General features: G+C 43.2%; 1 protein-coding gene across 1 annotated transcript in view; it reads left to right on the forward strand.

Moving 5' to 3' along the window:
- LOC114593851 (protein eyes shut homolog) overlaps positions 1-21,034 on the forward strand; it is a 466,323-nt gene that overhangs the window by 368,234 nt on the left and 77,055 nt on the right. The gene's annotated exons all lie outside the window — the stretch shown is intronic.

A 21,034-nucleotide genomic window follows, 5' to 3' on the forward strand; every position in this document is an offset into this window, starting at 1 on the left:
TAAAATAATGTTAATTTAAGATTGTGGGAAGAAGGTTGTTTGGTGCACAATTTCACATCATTATTAAGAAATATATTGCATTTCAAATAGCATAAAGGTGACATAAACAGTGCTTTTATTTTAACAAACCTAATATCTCCTGCTTAGAAGGGGAGCATTCCAGACAAAACTGTGCATGTACATTTAGTGATCCATGTTAAATGTGTTACATATTTTTCTCCCATCTATTAATATTCATGAACCTTCTGTACTGTTTTCCCCCTGTGCGTTTTGTTCAGCTATTTGTTTGGATGACATGTTTTTAGAGGATGACCTGCTGTACTTACATTGTACATACATAGGCAAACAGAGAATCTGGATTCCTACAGGAAGGTGTGTTTTATCTCCATCTTAGAGAAAAGCAAAGCATAATGAGACTCATTTATATGAATTTATTATTAATAATAATATAAACTTAGCAGTAACATATTTCTCAAGAATGTGGGAATCGTATGCTCTCTAAAACTGCAGGAAATAAATTTCTGGAATGATGAACTGGTGCACAGATTCACTTCAGTCCAATGGTTTGTATGAATGCCTATTCAGTCCAGTGGGGACCACAGATCCTCTTATGCAACAGAATCTGTACACACATCAGAATCTTCCACTTGAAATGTAAGGAGACCCATCACAGGCAAGGGAACTCCCAAATGCACATTCAAAGCTCCTGCGCCCATCAGAAATCAGCCAAGTAGACAAATCATATTCTGTGATGTGGTTGGTCTTAGAAGAAGAAGAAGAAGAAGAAGAAGAAGAAGAAGAAGAAGAGGAGTAGTTTGGATTTGATATCCCGCCTTTCACTCCCCTTCAGGAGTCTCAAAGCGGCTAACATTCTCCTTTCCCTTCCTCCCCCACAACAAACACTCTGTGAGGTGAGTGGGGCTGAGAGACTTCAAAGAAGTGTGACTGGCCCAAGGTCACCAAGCAGCTGCATGTGGAGGAGCGGAGACGCAAACCCGGTTCCCCAGATTACGAGACTACCGCTCTTAACCACTACACCACACTGGCTCTCTGAGTTTACTTTGTATCATGCTCCCTCAATATGGTGCTCTTCAGATGTTGATGGACAACTGCAACTCTTCTCATCCCTGATCACTGGCCATTCTGGCTGGGGTGATGGGAGTTGGGAGTCGACATCTGGATGACACTAGGTTGGGGAAGGTTGTTCAGGACTAATAGTAATCCAGTAGAGGTAAGTTAGATGCTTCCAGGGATCACTACAGCATTTCTCTAATTTACTATGGGCAAAGAGAGCAACTAGACCACTTAAATGACTGTTGAGTAAATGTTGCAAAATTGTAGGCTGTGTGATCAAAAATAGAAACCAAGGAGTCACGTTGAGCATTGTTCTTGTACAGTACAGAAAAAGTTTGTTTAAACTGCTTCTGAGAGCTAACTAAGATGTTCATAGAGTGAAAACACGAAGTTGTGGCATATCAAGGCTTATGGAACAGGTTATCTGCCGTATATGGGAGATCCGGAATCAAGAGAAGCCAGAGACATTTTATTCAACCTGGTATGATTTTATTAGATAGAATCAGAGAGCTGTAGAGATGGAAGGGACGTATGTATTCACCAGGGATGTCCAATCAGTCGATTGCAGAGCGTTCCTGGTTGATCCTGGCCGATCACGTGATCCTAATAGATCGTTCAAAAAAGAAAAAGAAAAAAAGCTCAACAACTTTGGTGAATACTCCCTTTGGGCAATCAACAACTTTGGTCAATCTATTGGGTAGATCACTGCCAGTGTTTTTATAGTGGGAGTAGATCGCAGTCTCTTGGGAGTTGTACATTCCTGCAATACACAAATAACAAGAGAAGTCCTTTCATGATATAAGCTGTTTTGGAACACACTGTAAGTCTACCTTTCTTTCCTAGATTCAATACTACCCCCCACCCCCATGCTCTGATTATCTTCAAGAAGTAGTAATTCACATAGTAGTTTCATCATTTGGGTGTTGCTTGGACCAGTGCTATTTAGATTGGGCCAATGACCCAATCGAAATCAGATTGATTATATTCTCTGCACCCAAAGATGGAGAAGCTCTATACAGTCAGCAAAAACAAGACCTGGAGCTGACTGTGGCTCAGGTCATCAGCTTCTTATAGCAAAATTCAAGCTTAAACTGAAGAAAGTAGGAAAAACCACTGGGCCGGTAAGATACAATCTAAGTCAAATCCCTTATGAATACACAGTGGAAGTGAGGAACAGGTTTAAGGATTTAGATTTGCTGGACAGAGTGCCTGAAGAACTATGGATGGAGGCTCGTAACATTATACAAGAGGCAGGAGCTAAAACCATCCCAATGAAAAGGAAATGCAAGAAAGCAAAGTGGCTGTCCAACGAGGCCTTACAAATAGCGGGGGAGAGAAGGCAAGCAAAATGCGAGGGAGATAGTGAAAGATACAGGAAATTGAATGCAGATTTCCAAAAAATAGCAAGGAGAGACAAGAAGGCCTTCTTAAATGAGCAATGCAAAGAAATAGAGGAAAACAATAGAATGGGAAAAACCAGAGATCTGTTCAAGAAAATTGGAGATATGAAAGGAACATTTCGTACAAAGATTTCCATAATAAAAGACAAAAGTGGTAAGGACCTAACAGAAGCAGAAGACATCAAGAAGAGGTGGCAAGAATACACAGAGGAACTATACCAGAAAGAAATGGATGTCTCGTATACCCCAAGTAGTGTGGTTGCTAACCTTGAGCCAGACATCCTGGAGAGTGAAGTCAAATGGACTTTAGAAAGCATTGCTAATAACAAGGCCAGTGGAAGTGATGATATTCCAGCTGAACTATTTAAAATTTTAAAAGATGACGCTGTTAAGGTGCTACACTCAATATGCCAACAAATTTGGAAAACTCAGCAGTGGCCAGAGGATTGGAGAAGATCAGTCTACATTCCAATCCCAAAGAAGGGAAGTGCCAAAGAATGCTCCAACTACCGCACAATTGCACTCATTTCACACGCTAACAAGGTTATGCTTAAAATCCTACAAGGCAGGCTTAAGCAGTATGTGGACCGAGAACTCCCAGAAGTGCAAGCTGGATTTCGAAGGGGCAGAGGAGCCAGAGACCAAATTGCAAACATGTGCTGGATTATGGAGAAAGCTAGAGAGTTCCAGAAAGACATCTACTTCTGCTTCATTGACTATGCAAAAGCCTTTGACTGTGTCGACCACAGCAAACTATGGCAAGTTCTTAAAGAAATGGGAGTGCCTGATCACCTCATCTGTCTCCTGAGAAATCTGTATGTGGGACAAGAAGCTACAGTTAGAACAGGATATGGAACAAATGATTGGTTCAAAATTGGGACAGGAGTACAGCAACGCTGTATATTGTCTCCCTGCTTATTTAACTTATATGCAGAATTCATCATGCGAAAGGCTGGGCTGGATGAATCCCAAGCCGGAATTCAGATTGCCGGAAGAAATATCAACAACCTCAGATATGCAGATGACACAACCTTGATGGCAGAAAGTGAGGAGGAATTAAAGAACCTTTTAATGAGGGTGAAAGAGGAGAGCGAAAAATATGGTCTGAAGCTTAACATCAAAAAAATGAAGATCATGGCCACTGGACCCATCACCTCCTGGCAAATAGAAGGGGAAGAAATGGAGGCAGTGAGAGATTTTACTTTCTTGGGCTCCATGATCACTGCAGATGGTGACAGCAGTCACGAAATTAAAAGACGCCTTCTCCTTGGGAGAAAGGCGATGGCAAACCTAGACAGCGTCTTAAAAAGCAGAGACATCACCTTACCAACAAAGGTCCGTATAGTTAAAGCCATGGTTTTCCTGGTAGTGATGTATGGAAGTGAGAGCTGGACCGTAAAGAAGGCTGATCGCCGAAGAATTGATGCTTTTGAATTATGGTGCTGGAGGAGACTCTTGAGAGTCTCATGGACTGCAAGAAGATCAAATGCATCCATTCTTAAGGAAATTAGCCCTGAGTGCTCACTGGAAGGACAGATCCTGAAGCTGAGGCTCCAATACTTTGGCCACCTCATGAGAAGAGAAGACTCCCTGGAAAAGACCCTGATGCTGGGAAAGATGGAGGGCACAAGGAGAAGGGGACGACAGAGGATGAGATGGTTGGACAGTGTTCTCGAAGCTACAAACATGAGTCTGACCAAACTGCGGGAGGCAGTGGAAGACAGGAGTGCCTGGCGTGCTCTGGTCCATGGGGTCACGAAGAGTCGGACACGACTAAACGACTAAACAACAACAACAATGACCCAATCTAATGAACTTGCTACCATTGTTCTGTATTTTGTTACATTTTCCATACAAATAACAACTACAACAAAATTGCTCCAGAAGCAGTGGCCTGAAATGCAATCAAATGCAGGAAGCAACCAGACTCAACACATCTTGGACACACCCACGATTTCCTGGCAGCCATTTTCATCATCGGGATAGCACATTTCAGCTTCTGGGCTTCTATGAATGACTGCTGGAAAATGCCCCCCTCCTTTTTTCTTTTCTTTTTTTTTTTAAAAAAACAAAGCTTGAACAGAAAAACCAGAATTTCTGGACAGTATTGTTTCATTAAGTGTGTATTAAAGATTTCTATATATTGCTTTTATGGGCTTCTAGAGTTTTTGTCCTATGACCACATAAAAAGGAACTGAAAATATCAATTCCTTTTGTGTGCAGACACACAAAATCCATGAATTAAAAATCCTCAGTAAATGTTTGTAAGTGTATTTCGCCAAATTGACTCATAAAAAAGAGAATTCAACATCTTACATTTCTTGAGGACACTCTTTTCTGTGGAATACATTGATCCATTTTCTTCTAGTTTTTAGAAGGCAGAGTTCAATAACATCATTTTTGTCATCATCAATGAGTGCTAGTAATGAAGAGTCAGGGCAAAGTTCTGGATGGATTATGATAGATTTTGAACATATTTTTGGACAAAATTCCAATCTAAGCAATCCATTACAGATCGGTTTTGCTGTATTATCTTTGATATACCAAATATTGGATGATTTTAGTGTTTATGATTTGTTTTAGCAACTGATTTGGCAGCAAATCAGCACAATTAGTTAAGTACCACAGTATCTAGGAAATATGCTGGCATTTAGCTGTTTGTATTATTTATTTCTTTTGCACACTCTAGGTCTGATTGTTTTTATCTCACTCTCTTAGATGGGTTTTTTATCTATAGACTACGGAAGAGTGTATGTGCATGCTATTGTGAAAAAAAAATGGTAATCAAGATGTGAAATACTAGCAATCTGATGCATAAATAGAATATTGTCTTCAATTGCCATGCAACCTGAGCTGTTTAGCATATGAAAAGAGGGATTAGTCTGGAGGAATTTGACAAGGGCCTGTATTCAGAGGAATGCAGCCTGCTGCTTGCTCTATTACAGTTCTCAGCTTGGGTCAATGATATAATGCATACTGCAGTTGCTGAAAGTGTGGTTGAAAAATAGCAGTGGCTGTAAGTTCAAAGGCTGAGTGCAAACCGTCACAATGGTAGTTTCATTCACTCAGATTGGATTAGTAATAAGAAAGAAACACATTTTTATTTATTAAAAGACATATATCACTTTTCACAGAAGTACCAAAGTGGTGTACAAAATATTAACCACATCAAAATTACATAAATTTATTAGAGCAGAAAAAATGCTTGGATAAACAAAAATGTTTTTAGTTACTGGCAAAAGTATCACCTTCAGGATACTTTCTGTGTCTCTTGGGGCAGCATCCGCCCTCCCTTCCCCAGAGGTGGGCGGGGTTTGCGGCACCAAGCGAGGCTCACCTGGGCGGGTGCCACCCACCTGCCTGAGCTGGCCTTTGACCCGGCCCTGGCCAGGGAGGACAATGGACAGCCGGCCGGGGGTGGGCCTAAGGCCAAAGGAAAAGAGGCTGACTCCTGGGCTCAAGCCTCTTTTGCTGCTCTTCCTTCTGGGATCAGACTGCTCCGAATTGTAGACAATACCATTGAGAATTCCCCATTCCTAGTTGCCTCCAGATAGACTAGTGGACTAGTTCACGTGTCAGCATTGTCCCACTTGGCCTGTAGTCCACCTATTGTATTTGAGCCACATGGTGAACCTGGGACTTTGGTCACTATAACAAGTGAGCAGACAAAAAGATCTGTGGCACAAAAGGGCAGGACAATTTGTGGCTGCTCCCAGGTCAATTTGTAGCTGCTCCTTGGTAATATTTAAGTCTAGCATCAATTTCTGGTTGCAAGTTGGCCGCTTAGTGCACAAAAATGATAGAAGTGACAGAGGCTGCAATTTATTCCATCTTACTGATGTTTTCCTAACTGTTACTTTGTGCATTATATTTGCACCTTCACACAAAGTAGAAACCACTTCCAGAAAACAAATAGAATGGAAGATAGTGCAAGTTTAGTGTTCATTGATCCATTATTTGATTGCAGGGAGATAAAAAAAACTGTAGTCCCCTGAACCTGTAAAATCATGTTTTGTGTGGCAATTTCCCCACTTTTTTTACTGGTTCATACTGCAACCACTCAAGAGGCAAGTTGTGAGGTGTGCACTGCACTCTCTGCCCATTTCAAGGGTCACTCTTTTTCCTTTCCTTTCCTTTCCTTTCCTTCCTTCCTTTCTTCTTTCTTTCTTTTTTGCTTCACAAGAAAGCATGCCAGTATCTCATCATACAGTAGAAAGGTAAAACCTAGAAGAATGGCTGAAGGAGAGAGAGACAGCATGGAGGAATGACATTTACTGCAACATGGCGGTATAGCGGTCAAGATGTGATGGAATGGGCTTATGCAGTGTGAAAGGAAAGTTACAATATGGGACAGACGCTCTAGGCTTCTGATAAGTTAAACTTAAACAACATATGTGAATGCAGCCTAATACCTTTGAAATCATCTTTGGAGGCCCCTTTCTAGGTGTTTCTACCTTTAGAGGTTGAGCAGGTAGCATCCAGTTATACAGTGGTGTCCCAGTTATGATACATTCTCCTGGGGGGGGGGGGCAGGGTGTTTGCCTGGCTTGGTCTTGTTGAGTTTCAGGTGCCAGGTCTAAACATTTCATTTGACTGGAAATAGATTTGTTATGGTTAGCGATTTTTACTGCTGCTACTAAATTGTATTCCTGTGCAGGGTTTATGGTAATTGTGTACCTCTTTTCTGCTGCTTTCTGTTCTGTTGCTTATATTGACTGTTTGAAGCTGTATTCAAACAAAAACGACAAAATGGAAGGCCAGGATATAGATGTTGTGAAGCAAGCAAACATATAAATACAATATTGCAGGACCTGTTTCTGTTGGAAATTTGATGTGCCTGGAATCGTATGGAACTGGTTAAAAGCTGGAAGATACAGCCTGTCTCTCTAGGCCACCATTCAATGCTTTAATTATTATTATCATTATTATTTTTTAAAAAAGAATTCTGAACATTTCCAAGTTGAAGTGAATGAAACATAGTTGTCTTTTCTTAACATTGTTATTAGAAAACTGACCTTGCTGCGTACAAGGCACTTAATGTCAAAGCCATGATGAAAGGAACAGAGCTGATTGCCCCAAACATTTTTTTTTTAAAGGAAGGTCTGCGTTAGATGCTAAAAATAAGCATCGCTGCTAGTTCAGTTATCAGGAATGGTGAGTTTCTCATGGCAGGTCCATCAGTCTCTTGCTGGTATAAATCCACAGAAGTCTCATATATTCCCTATCCTCATAATTAAGAAACCATTTCCCCTCAAACCCAACGCATAGCATCTGGTGTTGAGGGGAGCTCCAGCCAACTGTCAGTCTCAAATTGTAGGTGGCAATTATTTTATTAGTGTAATGTAAGTGAAGTATAATGATGAGCCACTAAGTTACCTACACAGGTCTGTGCGGGCATTAACAATTAATGTTTAAAATGTCACAACACTGAGATAATTACCATTTCCTCTGCCCCCATCCTCCTCCACAGCACACCTGTTCATTTTTCCTGGTGGCGAACTGAGTCAGAGTGCATTCTGTTCTTGGGTGATCCAGCAGAGATGTTAAGAAATGTGTGAGTGGGTAATGGTAGAGCTAGGAAAAGAACTGTTTTACTATCCATTGGAGCAGTTCTTACAAAGCCTTCCTTATGTCCGTAAGAGTAAGAACAGAGTTACGTAGGCAACATAAGCAAGTGCCTGTTCCCAAGGAGCTGCCAGTATAAAGTGTGTAGCAATCCTGTACAGGCAACTCCCCATTTACACACATTCAAGGCATGCACATCACTGTCAACCCAGATGTGGCGTGAAAAGGAGCAAAAACTGCCCTAAAAGAGCGCAAGAACAAAAATAGTGTGAAAACAGCCTCTAGCAATCCCTCGAGCCTTTGCAAGTGCAATCCCAGGAGCCCTTGCACCCAACTTTGATGCCTGTGGAGAATTGGTGTTTGAGCAAGAAGGTTTGGAGAGTGTCTGCAGGCTTTTTCAATGGGTGTTCCCAATATATATGATTTCACATAAATGTGTGTTGCCTCAGACTGTAACCCCTGCGTAAATGAGGTGTTGTCCGTATATACTTACCTAGGAGTGAGCCCCAAGGAACTCAATAGGGCTAATAGATATGCACAGGATTGTGCTGATAGCACAGAAACAAGGGCAGAGTGTGAAGGATACAGGCAAATGTCTGTAAGGTTGTTGTAGAGATGGGATAAGTATAAACTGTATAAGGCGCAGTAAGGAGGAGTGTAGAGAATACAATTTTCCCAACTGCGTATTCAGCAAACCACACAGTGTCATTGAAAGCCAGTGTAGCATAGTTGTTAGAGTGCCAGACTAAGAGCAGGTTTCAGGTTAAAATCCTTGTTCAGCCTTGAAACCCATTGATTGATCTTGGGGAAGTCTCTCTCTATTGCCTCCACCTCCTCCTCCTCCACCACCACCACCACCTGCCTCACAGGATTAAGACAATAAAATGGCGGGAGAAAGAGGGAGGGAAAATATTCCATAATGCTTGTAACTCCTTGGAAGAAGATAGTCTTCTCCAGGAGATAAAGCCCCATCACAGCCAGATAGGATTCCAGTCAGCACCTGGATAGCTCCAAAAGAAGCTCCGACTGGAGAATTTCATACGCAGTGCAAGCATTACGCCAGGCATAGGCAAACTCCGGCCCTGCAGATGTTTGGGACTACAATTCCCATCATCCTTAGCTAACAGGACCAGTGGCTGGGGTGATGGGAATTGTAGTCCCAAACATCTGGAGGGCCAGAGTTTGCCTATGCCTGCATTATGCAAACATCCATAGAGTGAGATGTTAAATAGGTCTGCAACTCAGTCTGAGTGTCTCCTCCACTTCTGCTGGGGGAAGCCCTTGGCAATTAAAGGAGCCTTGCCTGTATTAGTAGTCATTGGCTTCAGTGGTGCTAGGGATAATGTGGTCCACTGTGGTTTCCAGGCTGGAATGCTTGTACCCTAAGCAAGGCAATCCAGCCTGCTTCGGCAGTTGATGTGGTGTCAAAATGAGCTTCTTATGCTCTGAGGCTTGAGTCTATGGTCAGTGCTGAGGTTAATTCCCACCCTCAACTGATTGTCTCTTAGGGTTCTTGACCAAAAAATAACAATAATTTGAACAGTGTGGAAGATTGCTGAACCCATGGCAGGATAAAAGTGTAATTTGGGGAAAGTAAAATAAATGCCTGCATGTGGGAAGGAAACAAAAAAGAGTAAGCATACAATAGAACAAATGACTCTTTGCCTTCCATTCCTTATGAAGAGATTGTCACCACAGAAAGGTATCACTTCTCTTATTATTTTTAATGGAGCCAACTAGGGCCAACTAATGGAGCCAGCTAGGGAGCCAACCTCCAAGAGCTCATTATTACAAGAAAACAAAGAGAAACAAGTGAGTAGACATACACCAGATCGTTATGAAACTGCCACAGTGTATAAATTGCAAGTTTACACTGACAGCGGAAGTATTTCTTTTTTGACCATAACAGTCCAAAGCAGTGGAAGAGGAAGGTGCATCTTGGCTAATCACAAGATGATAATGATGATAATCACCTTCCACACGAATGTCTCAAGGTGATGCACAGAGAATAATAAAAAAAGCTAGGGTGGAAACAGCAATTAAAACCAGCACAGAAAAGAACAGCAAAACAATAAGATGAGATACCCATGCAGAGACCTGCTCATCCAGAACAAAAATGTCCTCCATTGTTTCTGGAAAGTGCACATGGTAAGGAGCTGCGGTAGCATGACAGGAATGCTGTCCCAGGGCAGCCACACTAAGATCCCTGCTCTGAGTTATTGCAGAGCAGGCTCCTGATATCTTTGGAACCTTTAGGAGAAACTCTTCCATAAGGCAGCTTCTCAAGTAACCTGTTCCTCAGCTTCATAGGGCCATGATTACTATGATTATGATTACTGTGGCTTTGAAGACACTCGAACTCAGGACGCAAGGGAGAAACGTGTTAAGAGGAAGACACACTTGGCAAATCCACACCGTGAACAACTCCTGCCAGGAAACCAATGTCCCCACTGTGGAAGGACGCGTGGATCCAGAAGTGGCCTCCACAGTCACTTACGGACTCATTGTTAAAACCATGTTTATGGAAGACAATCTCACTTGGCTACGAGTGATTGCCAAAGAAGAAGATTACGGTACTATGAAATGCCAATGTGAAGCAGTTCCACAGATCCAGACATTTTTCTTTTATGTGTGTTTTAGATGACATATTTCAAGTGCTAATAAGGAAATATCAGTACCATTGTGCAAGGCATTGTTAAGTCAACATCTAGATGACACTGTTTCAATTGACCATCCATATTCAGGAAGGTTGGCTATAGACCAGAATGGGTACAAAGGAAGGACATTGCTAGAATGATTACTAGCAATATATATATTCACTACGAAACACATTGGTCCTCTAATTACATTGGCAAATTAAGCCCCACAGCCTTGTTTTTTTCATTGTTGTTAGAAAGTATGAAAGGTCAAGACAACAACACAGAAAAGAAGATTTTAAAAAATTAATATAATGATCTACACCTCAGGCCACTCTTCAGTGATTGTTAGCTAATTAACTATCTCTGTGTATTTCAGACAAAAGAGCAAAAGAATGTCATGGGAAAGTAAGAATGAGCCTTAAAGCTGCCTTAAAGGGGCCGACAATGCAGTATTTAAAATGAGTAATATAGGTAAACCATAAGAAGAAATATCCCCCCAAAATACAGTCACAAACAATGCATATGAACTTTGGTTAAAACCTGAAGACAAGCAGGCAACTTACTGCATAGACTCCTGGGGCATTTTCACAAGGAGCAATAAGCTGCACATTTGTCACTTGCATTAATTTTGTGTGGTTTACACAGCACCATCAGTGTATAGAACAGTAACAGAAATGGGAGGGGGGGACCATTGTGACTGTCACTGCCGCATGAGGACCTGTCCTGATAAACTCTCCTGTTTCAATTCAAACAAAAGGTTTCTCTATCTGTTTGAATTTAATTTGAATTTCTGTCTTTAAGGGATGATACAACAGCCTTATTATCTTCCTAGAGGTTGAGCTCACCAAGTGGAAAGTATGCAAATAGTTGTTTGTGAGTAGACTTATTACACATTGCATGAAGTTAGGGGTGGAGAGCAGTTTTGTTCGGTCCACATTTTAAAGCAAGCCATGCCAGTTCACACCTCCCAGACTAAGAAGGCAATCCAAAGTCCTATCCAGCAGCAATAGACCTTTGGCCAGCTACTACCTTTGGCCAGCACAGAAGGGGGGAGGCAGCGACAAATGCGCATTCACAGCACAGCTCCCAGACAGCACAGCTGTCCTTGCGGCCCTCTGCATGCCAACAGTTCAAACCCACCCAGGGCTGTTCTTGAACTGCAGGGGTTGGACTAGATGACCCTGGGGGTCCCTTCCCACTCTACATTTCTATGAGTCTATCATCCCTGAAAACTACACTGCAAAACTCTTGTGATTTTCCTGCTTAACAGGGTTTCCCCACCCACACCCCCTGCCAGAAGTGATTAACACAGAAATGAGTGCTAAACTGCCATTAGATTCTGCTACATTTCCAGAAGTGGGTTTTATGTCATGTGGAAGATCATATAAAACACATACTTTATCAAGTAAAGAAATGCAGGGAAAGCAGAATTAAGTGCTGTCTGAATGTACACTTTGACCAGAATGGAAGAAGAAGAAGAAGAGTTTGGATTTGATATCCTGCTTTATGACTACCCGAAGGAGTCTCAAAGCGGCTAACATTCTCCTTTCCCTTCCTCCCTCACAACAAACACTCTGTGAGGTGAATGGGGCTGAGAGACTTCAGAGAAGTGTGACTAGCCCAAGGTCACCCAGCAGCTGCATGTGGAGGAGCAGAGACGTGAACCCAGTTCCCCAGATTATGAGTCTATCGGTCTTAACCACTACACCACACTGGAGAGACCGCCACACTGGTTTAAGCATAACCTGGTGATGAAAGAAGGTAGGCTATGAACCAGACAGTTTTTCTCCGCAACAGCTATACCACCAGAGCACTGATCTGAGGTGGAAAGGAGACTCAGACCACATTGTTCTTCATCGTTTTGGTTAATTGCTCATTTTAATGTTGATCTGTATTTGTCTAGTTATGTAGCTATAGATAAGCCCTCTCCATTGCCTTGCTCCTAACTTGGTTCCAAAAGGGTTTGGTTGTCAAACTTCAGCAGACTTCTCAGCTGCCTTGAAGGTGGAGGTAGTTCTGTGCACACAACCTCAGTGTGAACCTGAAGCTGACACTGAAATTACTTAGTCCACTTGCTCACGTATCATATCCACATGAAACAGGGCATGGCTCTAACCCTACATGCCCTCACAATAGCTTCCTTTTGCATACTGCAGATTTTTAAGGTCCTGGGAACTTTGCGAAACGCATTTTGCCACTTAAAGAAAATGCCAGCCATAAAAAGAACACTTTTCTTTTAATGGCTTAGCTTAAGTGTAATACTTGAAGCTGCCAAAGTATGCTGCAAAGGGGGCTTGCCAACGCCTCCAAAAAGAAAAGGAAAGAGAATGATGGTTAGGGCTGGCAAAAATAGTGCATTTGTAAATAGTAGTAGTAGTAGTAAACAAAGCCCATCCCACCAGTCTTCAAACCATCAGGGAGGTGCTGTTTTTATTTTGAGTGGGGGCTAATGTGAAGTCACTGTTTTTAATCATCGTGGCTCTAGAGATTCAAGGGGGAAAGCCAAGAGGTTGTTATATCTGAAAAACGTACCTTAGATCCTTATACTCCTGGATGCGTGCGCTCAATAGAAAAATTGTAGTTCTCGAAAAATCTCACATATTACTTGACAGCTGGTTAGATGTACCCCTTGACAACTGCTTTGGCTAATCAAGGGTGTAAATGAAGCTACTGCTTCGGTGTTCCACGGCAGTCATTTCAAATTCTCCCCTTAATATCAACACTTTACAGGTAAAACCATCTTGATTTTTGAGCCCCCAAGTGATACATTAAGCAGATAGAGGTTGTTTGTCACGCAAGAGTGGAAAATTAGTGTGCGAGTCTTACATTTAAAACGCCTGAGCCTTCTGATTCAAATGGCAGAGATACTTGTAAGCAGTGCGTGTTCGTATTATTATTTGTCGAAAGGCTGGATGCCTTTATTTTATATATATATATATATATATATATATATATATATATATATATATATATGGTCTAGCTGGCTGCCAGTGTGAAATCCCTCTTGGTGCTCAGCGCAAGATCATCCTGCATCCGTTCTGCCTTCGCAAGGTCAGAGCCTTCCACCGCCAAGCGTGTGCTTGACTTCTTACGCTCCCTGATTTGACATTTTAATTTTGTTGGGTCTGCGCAGCAATCCCCAGGAAATATGGCTGTGGTGATAGCATTGTATAAAAATTGTAATTGATGTAAACAAAATTTCCCTAAGTATGTTTGCACAAGCATGAGTGCGCTGGTGGTGGCGGTGGGGTTTTTTGTTTTCTGTTGTTGTTTTTTTACATGATTACATTAAGGTAATTATAATGCATGAGTGCAGTTAGGAAAATCGTATGTCTCAGGACCTATCCTCATCCATATTGTCAAAAGTGTAATCAGTTTAAAATACTTTGCCATGTTTCCCTTGATATAAGCAGGAAGCTGAAGCAATCATGCTGTCAATTAGGGCTTAAGTTAGACTTTTCAATGACTAGAGAGATTTGGCAAGAGTGGTGGTAGGAGCGCCAAGGAAGGTGTTTTGCATTTCCCTTTTTTTGCTGTGTGTCTTTACTGCCACCTGGTGGTTTTGGGAGGACAGAAAAACGCCCTCGCAGAGAGCCATCCGTCGCTCACTCTTGTCGTTGCAAGCTGAGACGTTTGCCTGAGCAGCATTCCGAGAGCTAGCGTTTGAGTTTAAAGATGCATTTATATGAGTTGGCTTAAGCAGATTCTGTTTAATAGCAGCTGTAAGCTGATGGTAATCCATTACATCTCAATAAATACCTACAGTTGGTGACAAATGAGGCTGCGAGGTGGGGGGGGGGCGGCGGGCGGTGAGTGGGCAATTGTGTTAGGTAAATATTAGGAGTGCTCATTATTTAGGAGCTCAAATATGAAGTGGGAAAGTGATTAATCAGGAGGTAACCTGAAATGAAATTAATCAGAAAGCAATTCTTGGTTTATCTTTCATGTACTTGAGAAGGTCAGAGATTTGGCAAAGACGTAAAACTTGCAGGGCTTACTTAGCAGAGTAGTTCTGGTTCTTATATAGGACCCAGAGCACAGCAGTGCTGTTGTAAATATTGGAAGTACAAGCACTCGTCGTGACAAACCCCTGTGGCGACACCCCCTATGGAAAGTCCATAGCCATGCCAGCCGTATTGATCAGTGCAGTCAGGCTAGAATCAGTGGAATGTGCTCAGACTATCTGATGCCAGTTAGTAATCTGGCCGCTGAATTCTGCACTAGCTGTCATTTCTGAAATGTTTTCAAAGGAAGCCTAACACAGGGAGTGAAAGAAAGATGCCGGCTCCATAGGAAATGCCCACTCTGTGGAATAATATACAGAATGTGGGTTGCTCCCCCCCCCCCGTGACACTGTGGTGTGGGGGGGGGAAGGACCCCAAACACTCTCTCGATTAATGTGAATTCTGTGAATTCATAGCTGATTTGATGGGAGTGCGTATTCTGATGTTAATTATATTCCGCATTGATTCAGTGCGATACATAGAAGACATAAAGCAATGTGATGCATAATGTAAGGCTGCAGGAACATAAGAAGAGCCTTGCTGGACCAGAGAGACCAATGATCCATTTGTCCAGCATCCTGCTTCCTATAGTGACCAATCAGATGCCTCCAAGAAACCCTGCCAGCTAGATAAGTTGGCAGTAGCTATCTCCCACCAGCAAGTGACATTCAGTGGCGTGCTGTCTCTGTATAAGATTCCATATGGCCATCATGGCCAATACACCTATCCCAGTGTTCTTCAACTTTGAGTCACCAGATGTTGCTGGACTGTAACTCCCATCATCCCCTGCTAGCTTAGCCAATAGCCAAGGATGGGGTGGGAGCTGTAATCCTGCAACATCTGAGGACCCAATGCAGAAGAACAACTCAATGAATTTGTCTAATTTCCTTTTAAAGTCATCTAAGCGGATAAGGCTCCTGCCAACCTAGCAGTTCGAAAGCACGTCAAAGTGCAAGTAGATAAATAGATACCACTCCGGTGGGAAGGTAAACGCCGTTTCCGCGTGCTGCTCTGGTTCGCCAGAAGCGGCTTAGTCATGCTGGCCACATGACCCGGAAGCTGTACGCTGGCTCCCTCAGCCAATAAAGCAAGATGAGTGCCGCAACCCCAAAGTTGGTCACGACTGGACCTAATGGTTAGGGGTCCCTTTTCCTAAGTGGATAAGAAGTGTGTTCTGACAATTCACAGCTTGAAAACTATGACAATATATTTCTTTTTGGTGGGAGAGGAAGCAGGAGACGCTTGTTTTGGTGGATAGAACACCCACACCACAATTATTTTAATTTGTTTTTCCATTTGTTGCATAAAGTAGGTTCTGTACTTGACACATAAGTCCCAGTTTAGAAATCACATCATGTGCCTTTTTATGGCTATCCCCAGAGGGGGGAATGGCAGGACGCTGATGAGTGTGGACCAGGAAAAGGGGGACTGGAATCTGACTCAGGAGAGGAGGGAAGTAGTTTCTGGGGACCTGTACCAGCCAGGAGGCAGGAACCAGGGGCAGCTTCAGAGCTGGAGGGGGCTGGAGCACAGGATGGGTCAGAGGAAGAGGATGAAGAGGCAGGTCAGGCAAGAGAAGGGCCAGGTGCTTCCCCACCCTCTCCTGCACCACTTTCTCCCTGAACCAGGAGGGAATTGAAAAGGGGTGAGCAGAGGACGTTTCTGCACAGAGCAGTCTCCAGCTGCATGCACACAGCCCATTGAGGGGAGGTACATAAACTATAGCAGAGGGAGACTGGTCCCCTGCTGATGCAACTGCTCCTTAGAGCTCACACCTGGGAATGCTGCCTAGCTGTTATATTGGTGTGCATAAATATCCAGAGCTGCAGAAGTGACTTTTTAAGTGTTATCTTTGACTATCAATACTTCGTTATCTGCCGTGTGCGTTCCTTTGGCTGGGAAGCAACCTTGACAGGGAAGGAGGAATGCTGGATTTCAAATACAGTTGAAATTTCTAGCATAGGTATGTGGCAGAGTAACAGAAGAAATGCTTCCATCAAACATCAAAACAAGCCAACAGGGTAAAAGCTATTGTTTGCTGCGAGGTAGGCGATTAGGCATTGCCATCACTGTTTATAGCATAAGGGCAGGTTGGTATCATACGGTATGAGGTTAATTATGAAAAATACAGCTTAAAAACATCTTGAGGCTGCACTGCTGGATTCATCATTGGTCTTTCTGATGTGATCTGCTAGGCTTCTGGTTACAAAAAAAGCCGGAATGCGTCAGTCTCTTTGCTGAGTTAACAAGGCCCAATTTTTAAGTTGTAAAGAAAATGTTTCCATATCAGTTTCAGGCATCACATGCACAAATATTTATATGCTGTAAAATGCAAGCTTCTCTGTACAAGTGCAACATGTCCCATTATACCAAATTTCATATATTTGTAGTCAGGGCAGGGGGAAGAGGCTGCATTCATAGACATTGCTAATCAAAGAAAATATAAAAATGTGTAGCTAGTAGCCACATGCCTGCTCTAGAGATTCTGTCTGTAGGAAGTGCTGGATTTGCAGAACAGTTCATGTATTTTTTATTAAATCTGTTTCATGCTTACCAGTTGCCTAAGGATACCTTGGCCTAGTGTGTTGCCTTCTCATGCAGGTGGTAGCAAAAGAAAGACCATTCAGTGCAGGTTCTCAAGACAGTGCTACCCTTGCTGATAGGAGGCCCATGGTCTCCCACCCTGCCTTCTCTGAATTTGTTAAAGTAGCAAGTGAGGCCACAGAAAGCCAGGTAGGAGAAAGTAGACTCTGCCCAGGAGTATGGAGAGTTGAAATGGGAGTGGCAGTGAAGGCATTATCCCCACAGTGGAGTCATTGTTCAAATGGCTACCTCCCCCCCCCTCCCCCCAAGACACCACAGTCCAGGCTGCAAGGGTTACGGGAGTCTGTGGGTTGAGATTGTTTATTTCCTTATACAGCAGATATACGTACTTCAGGCTTTGCAAGATCTAGGTGTCCCTGCCCTCCTGAACTGAGGCCTTGACAACCTTGAGCTGTTTAAAGAGTGCCATTAGTTCCATTCCAGCCATAGCATGGCCACTGAGAGCCAGTGTGGTGTAGTGGTTAAGAGCAGTAGTCTCGTAATCTGGGGAACCGGGTTCGCGTCTCCGCTCCTCCACATGCAGCTGCTGGGTGACCTTGGGCCGGTCACACTTCTCTGAAGTCTCTCAGCCTCACTCACCTCACAGAGTGTTTGTTGTGGGGGAGGAAGGGAAAGGAGATTGTTAGCCGCTTTGAGACTCCTTAAAGGGAGTGAAAGGCGGGATATCAAATCCAAACTCTTCTTCTTCTTCTTCTTCTTCATCTATCAGCAGCCATTTTTACCACTTATAAGATAGCTGGTTGTATCTAAAAGATACATCCAGTTATTCACATTGTGTAAAGGAGAGGGGAATGACCTCTGCCACAGACGAGTTAAGTGTCAGGCTCTAGAGAGAGTTCACGAGCAGAAAATGGGAAAATGAAGAAACTACATAGTTGCACTAGTAGGAGGCAGGGCAATGAGTCTCACCAGAAAAAACAGGGCTGCAGACTTGGAGATAGCAGGGGAGGAGAGAGTAGATGGTTCCATCAGGCAAGCTTGATGCTTTGTGCTTGATGCTTTGTGCTGGTACAATACTGAGTCCAGTCAGGGTTAAATTGGAACATAAACTTCTGTTTATTTATTGCAGTTTAACAAGCTTGTGGTTTCATAAACTGTATCGGTCAATTACAATCACGGGGTGCCTATCCAGACCTATAACTTCCGCTACCTGCTCTCACTCACTAAACCACCTCTCAGATATTTACTTGTCTTCCTAGCTCCTAACTTTTCCTGACTCAGCTTATTTTGCTTCACTAACTCAACCTACCCACATATTCTATCCCAATTCACTCCCACTCCAACCAAACACCCAACTTCCAACAAACGCCTCCCTTCGCCCCTCCCAGAACTGGTTTTATAGTCCCTCTGACTCCACCCCCCTGGGTTCTGATTGGGTAACCTGTTTAACTATTTCACCTCCAGCACTCTCATATGTTAACGTCACAACCCTCACTGTGCAATCCTGCAAACTCCACCCACTTTAGCCTATGGCTCAAGCCACTATGGGCCCCCAATGTTTCCCATGGGTGACTGGTCCTACAGCAAAAAGAATTTTCCTCACTCTTGGCTTGAAACTTATTCCATGGGCAGGGCAGCCTCTTCCCAACCGTTCTGCAAAAGTCCAGAGATAAGATTCAGCACTGATACTTGCTATCAAGGATACTGATGCATCTGTTCCAAATGCAGGAAGTTCAAAAAGGTTATGGCTCCCTTTATCTTTGGAGCTTTTCTGTATTACAGTGTGGTAATAGATGGGTGCTCAGTGCCTTCTGTTTCTCCTACAGACTAGCCCTCTTTACTGGGTTGAGCAGGGACCCCCAGCCCATGCAACAGATTCCTGCCTGCCTCTCAGCGCCAGTGGATGCCTTGATTGGGGTGCGAGTGTTGACATTAGGTTGCCAGGCGCAAATGTTAAGTGGAAATTCAAAATGAAGCATGGGGAGAAAGGATGCTTTCACCAAATTGAGTGCTCATTTTAATTAAGCGCTTTCCCATTATGTTCTCACATTTGACAACCGCTGAAATAATAATTAGCACTCATAGAGGGGGTTTCCCCCACCACCACCCTCACAAAATAATAATTTAAAAACAATTATGTGAAAGCTATCCTTTGGGAATGGGTTTTTTATTGCTGATAATGTACACGACGTTCTCCCCTCAGATTTGATCACGTTGGAAAAAAGCCCCAAAGAGTTCTCAGTAGCTTATTTGTCATCCCTTGCATTTATTTTACAAATTCCCTTAACCTTGTGTCCTGCTTTATCTCCAAAACTCAGTACCAGTGTATACATTAATAGCATCCTTTGTGAGTTGTGATAACTCTTATCGCAGTGTAATCTTGATGCTCGTAGGTACAGCCCTTCGTTTTCCAAAGCATTTTTATTTCCCCCGTAGACCAGCAAAAAGGAAAACGTCTGTCTAGAGAGTTCACTATCATTCAGCACTGATGTTACTTGTTCAACAATCACCTACACCAGGGAAAGTATATGTCAACCACAGTTAGTAGAATTCATCAGTATCTACAGTGCTTACACATGTAAAAAGCTCCCCCCTGCCCTCACTCTCTTTTTTCTGTGTACATTTCAGATTCTCAAACAATAGGCATGAGGGGAGTAATAAAAAAAGGGATACCTTAAAAAAGAAAAAAGAAATGAACTTAGAACTTTGGTCTGCTTTTGAAAGTCTATATAACCTGCCAACTTTCCATATATCTCTTTACAAGTTCATACACATGGAGACCACCCCTTATAATCTCTCTCTCTCTCTCTCTCTCTCTCTCTCTCTCTCTCTGTGTGTGTGTGTGTGTGAGAGAGAGAGAGAGAGAGAGAGACCAATGGAGGTACTGGCTTTATTATTTATCCATTTAAATAATGTTTAGGGACATAGTAAGGGACGCAGGTGGCACTGTGGGTTAAACCAGAGAGCCTAGGACTTGCCGATCAGAAGGTCGGCGGTTCGAATCCCCGTGATGGGGTGAGCTCCCGTTGCTCAGTCCCTGCTCCTGCCAACCAAGCAGTTCGAAAGCACGTCAAAGTGCAAGTAGATAAATAGGTACTGCTCCGGCGGGAAGGTAAACAGCATTTCCGTGCACTGCTCTGGTTCGCCAGAAGTGGCTTAGTCATGCTGGCCACATGACCCGGAAGCTGTACGCCGGCTCCCTCCACCAGTAAAGCGAGATGAGCGCCGCAACCCCAGAGTTGTCTGCAACTGGACCTCATGGTCAGGGGTCCCTTTACCCTTTACCTTTAAGGTGCCTTACTATTGGTCAGACTATTGATCCGTCTACATCAATATTGTTTACACTGACTGACAGCAGCTCTCCAGGGTTTCAGGCAGGAATCTCTCTTAGCCCTACCTGGGATTGAACATGGAACCTTCTGCATGCAAAGCAGATGCTCTACCACTGAGTCACGGCCCTCCCTTATTCAACTTTTCAGCCAAAAAAGAAATACTCCCCCAAAGCTGCAGATCCCACAAAAGACAGCCTGTGTCCTCAGGTTTTGCATTCTAAAAGGAATGCACACAAAAGGAAAATGAATTCAGAGGGAGGAGGAAATAAACAAACTTGGGGGCAAAGTTCTTAGCTGCAATGACCAGCTGGGGTGGAATAGCTCAAGGAGAAGAGGAGCCAAAAGTTGCTGCTGTCTCAGCTGTGCTGGTGGAGCAACCCTGCATCTTTTCTCTTCCCTCGTCTGCTGCAGTCTGATGGTTCTTTATAAACCAGCATTTCCCTGCTTGGCCTGTACATGTAGCCACCACAACTTGT

This window comes from Podarcis muralis, chromosome 3, assembly GCF_964188315.1.
Source record: "Podarcis muralis chromosome 3, rPodMur119.hap1.1, whole genome shotgun sequence".
Taxonomy (NCBI): domain Eukaryota; kingdom Metazoa; phylum Chordata; class Lepidosauria; order Squamata; family Lacertidae; genus Podarcis; species Podarcis muralis.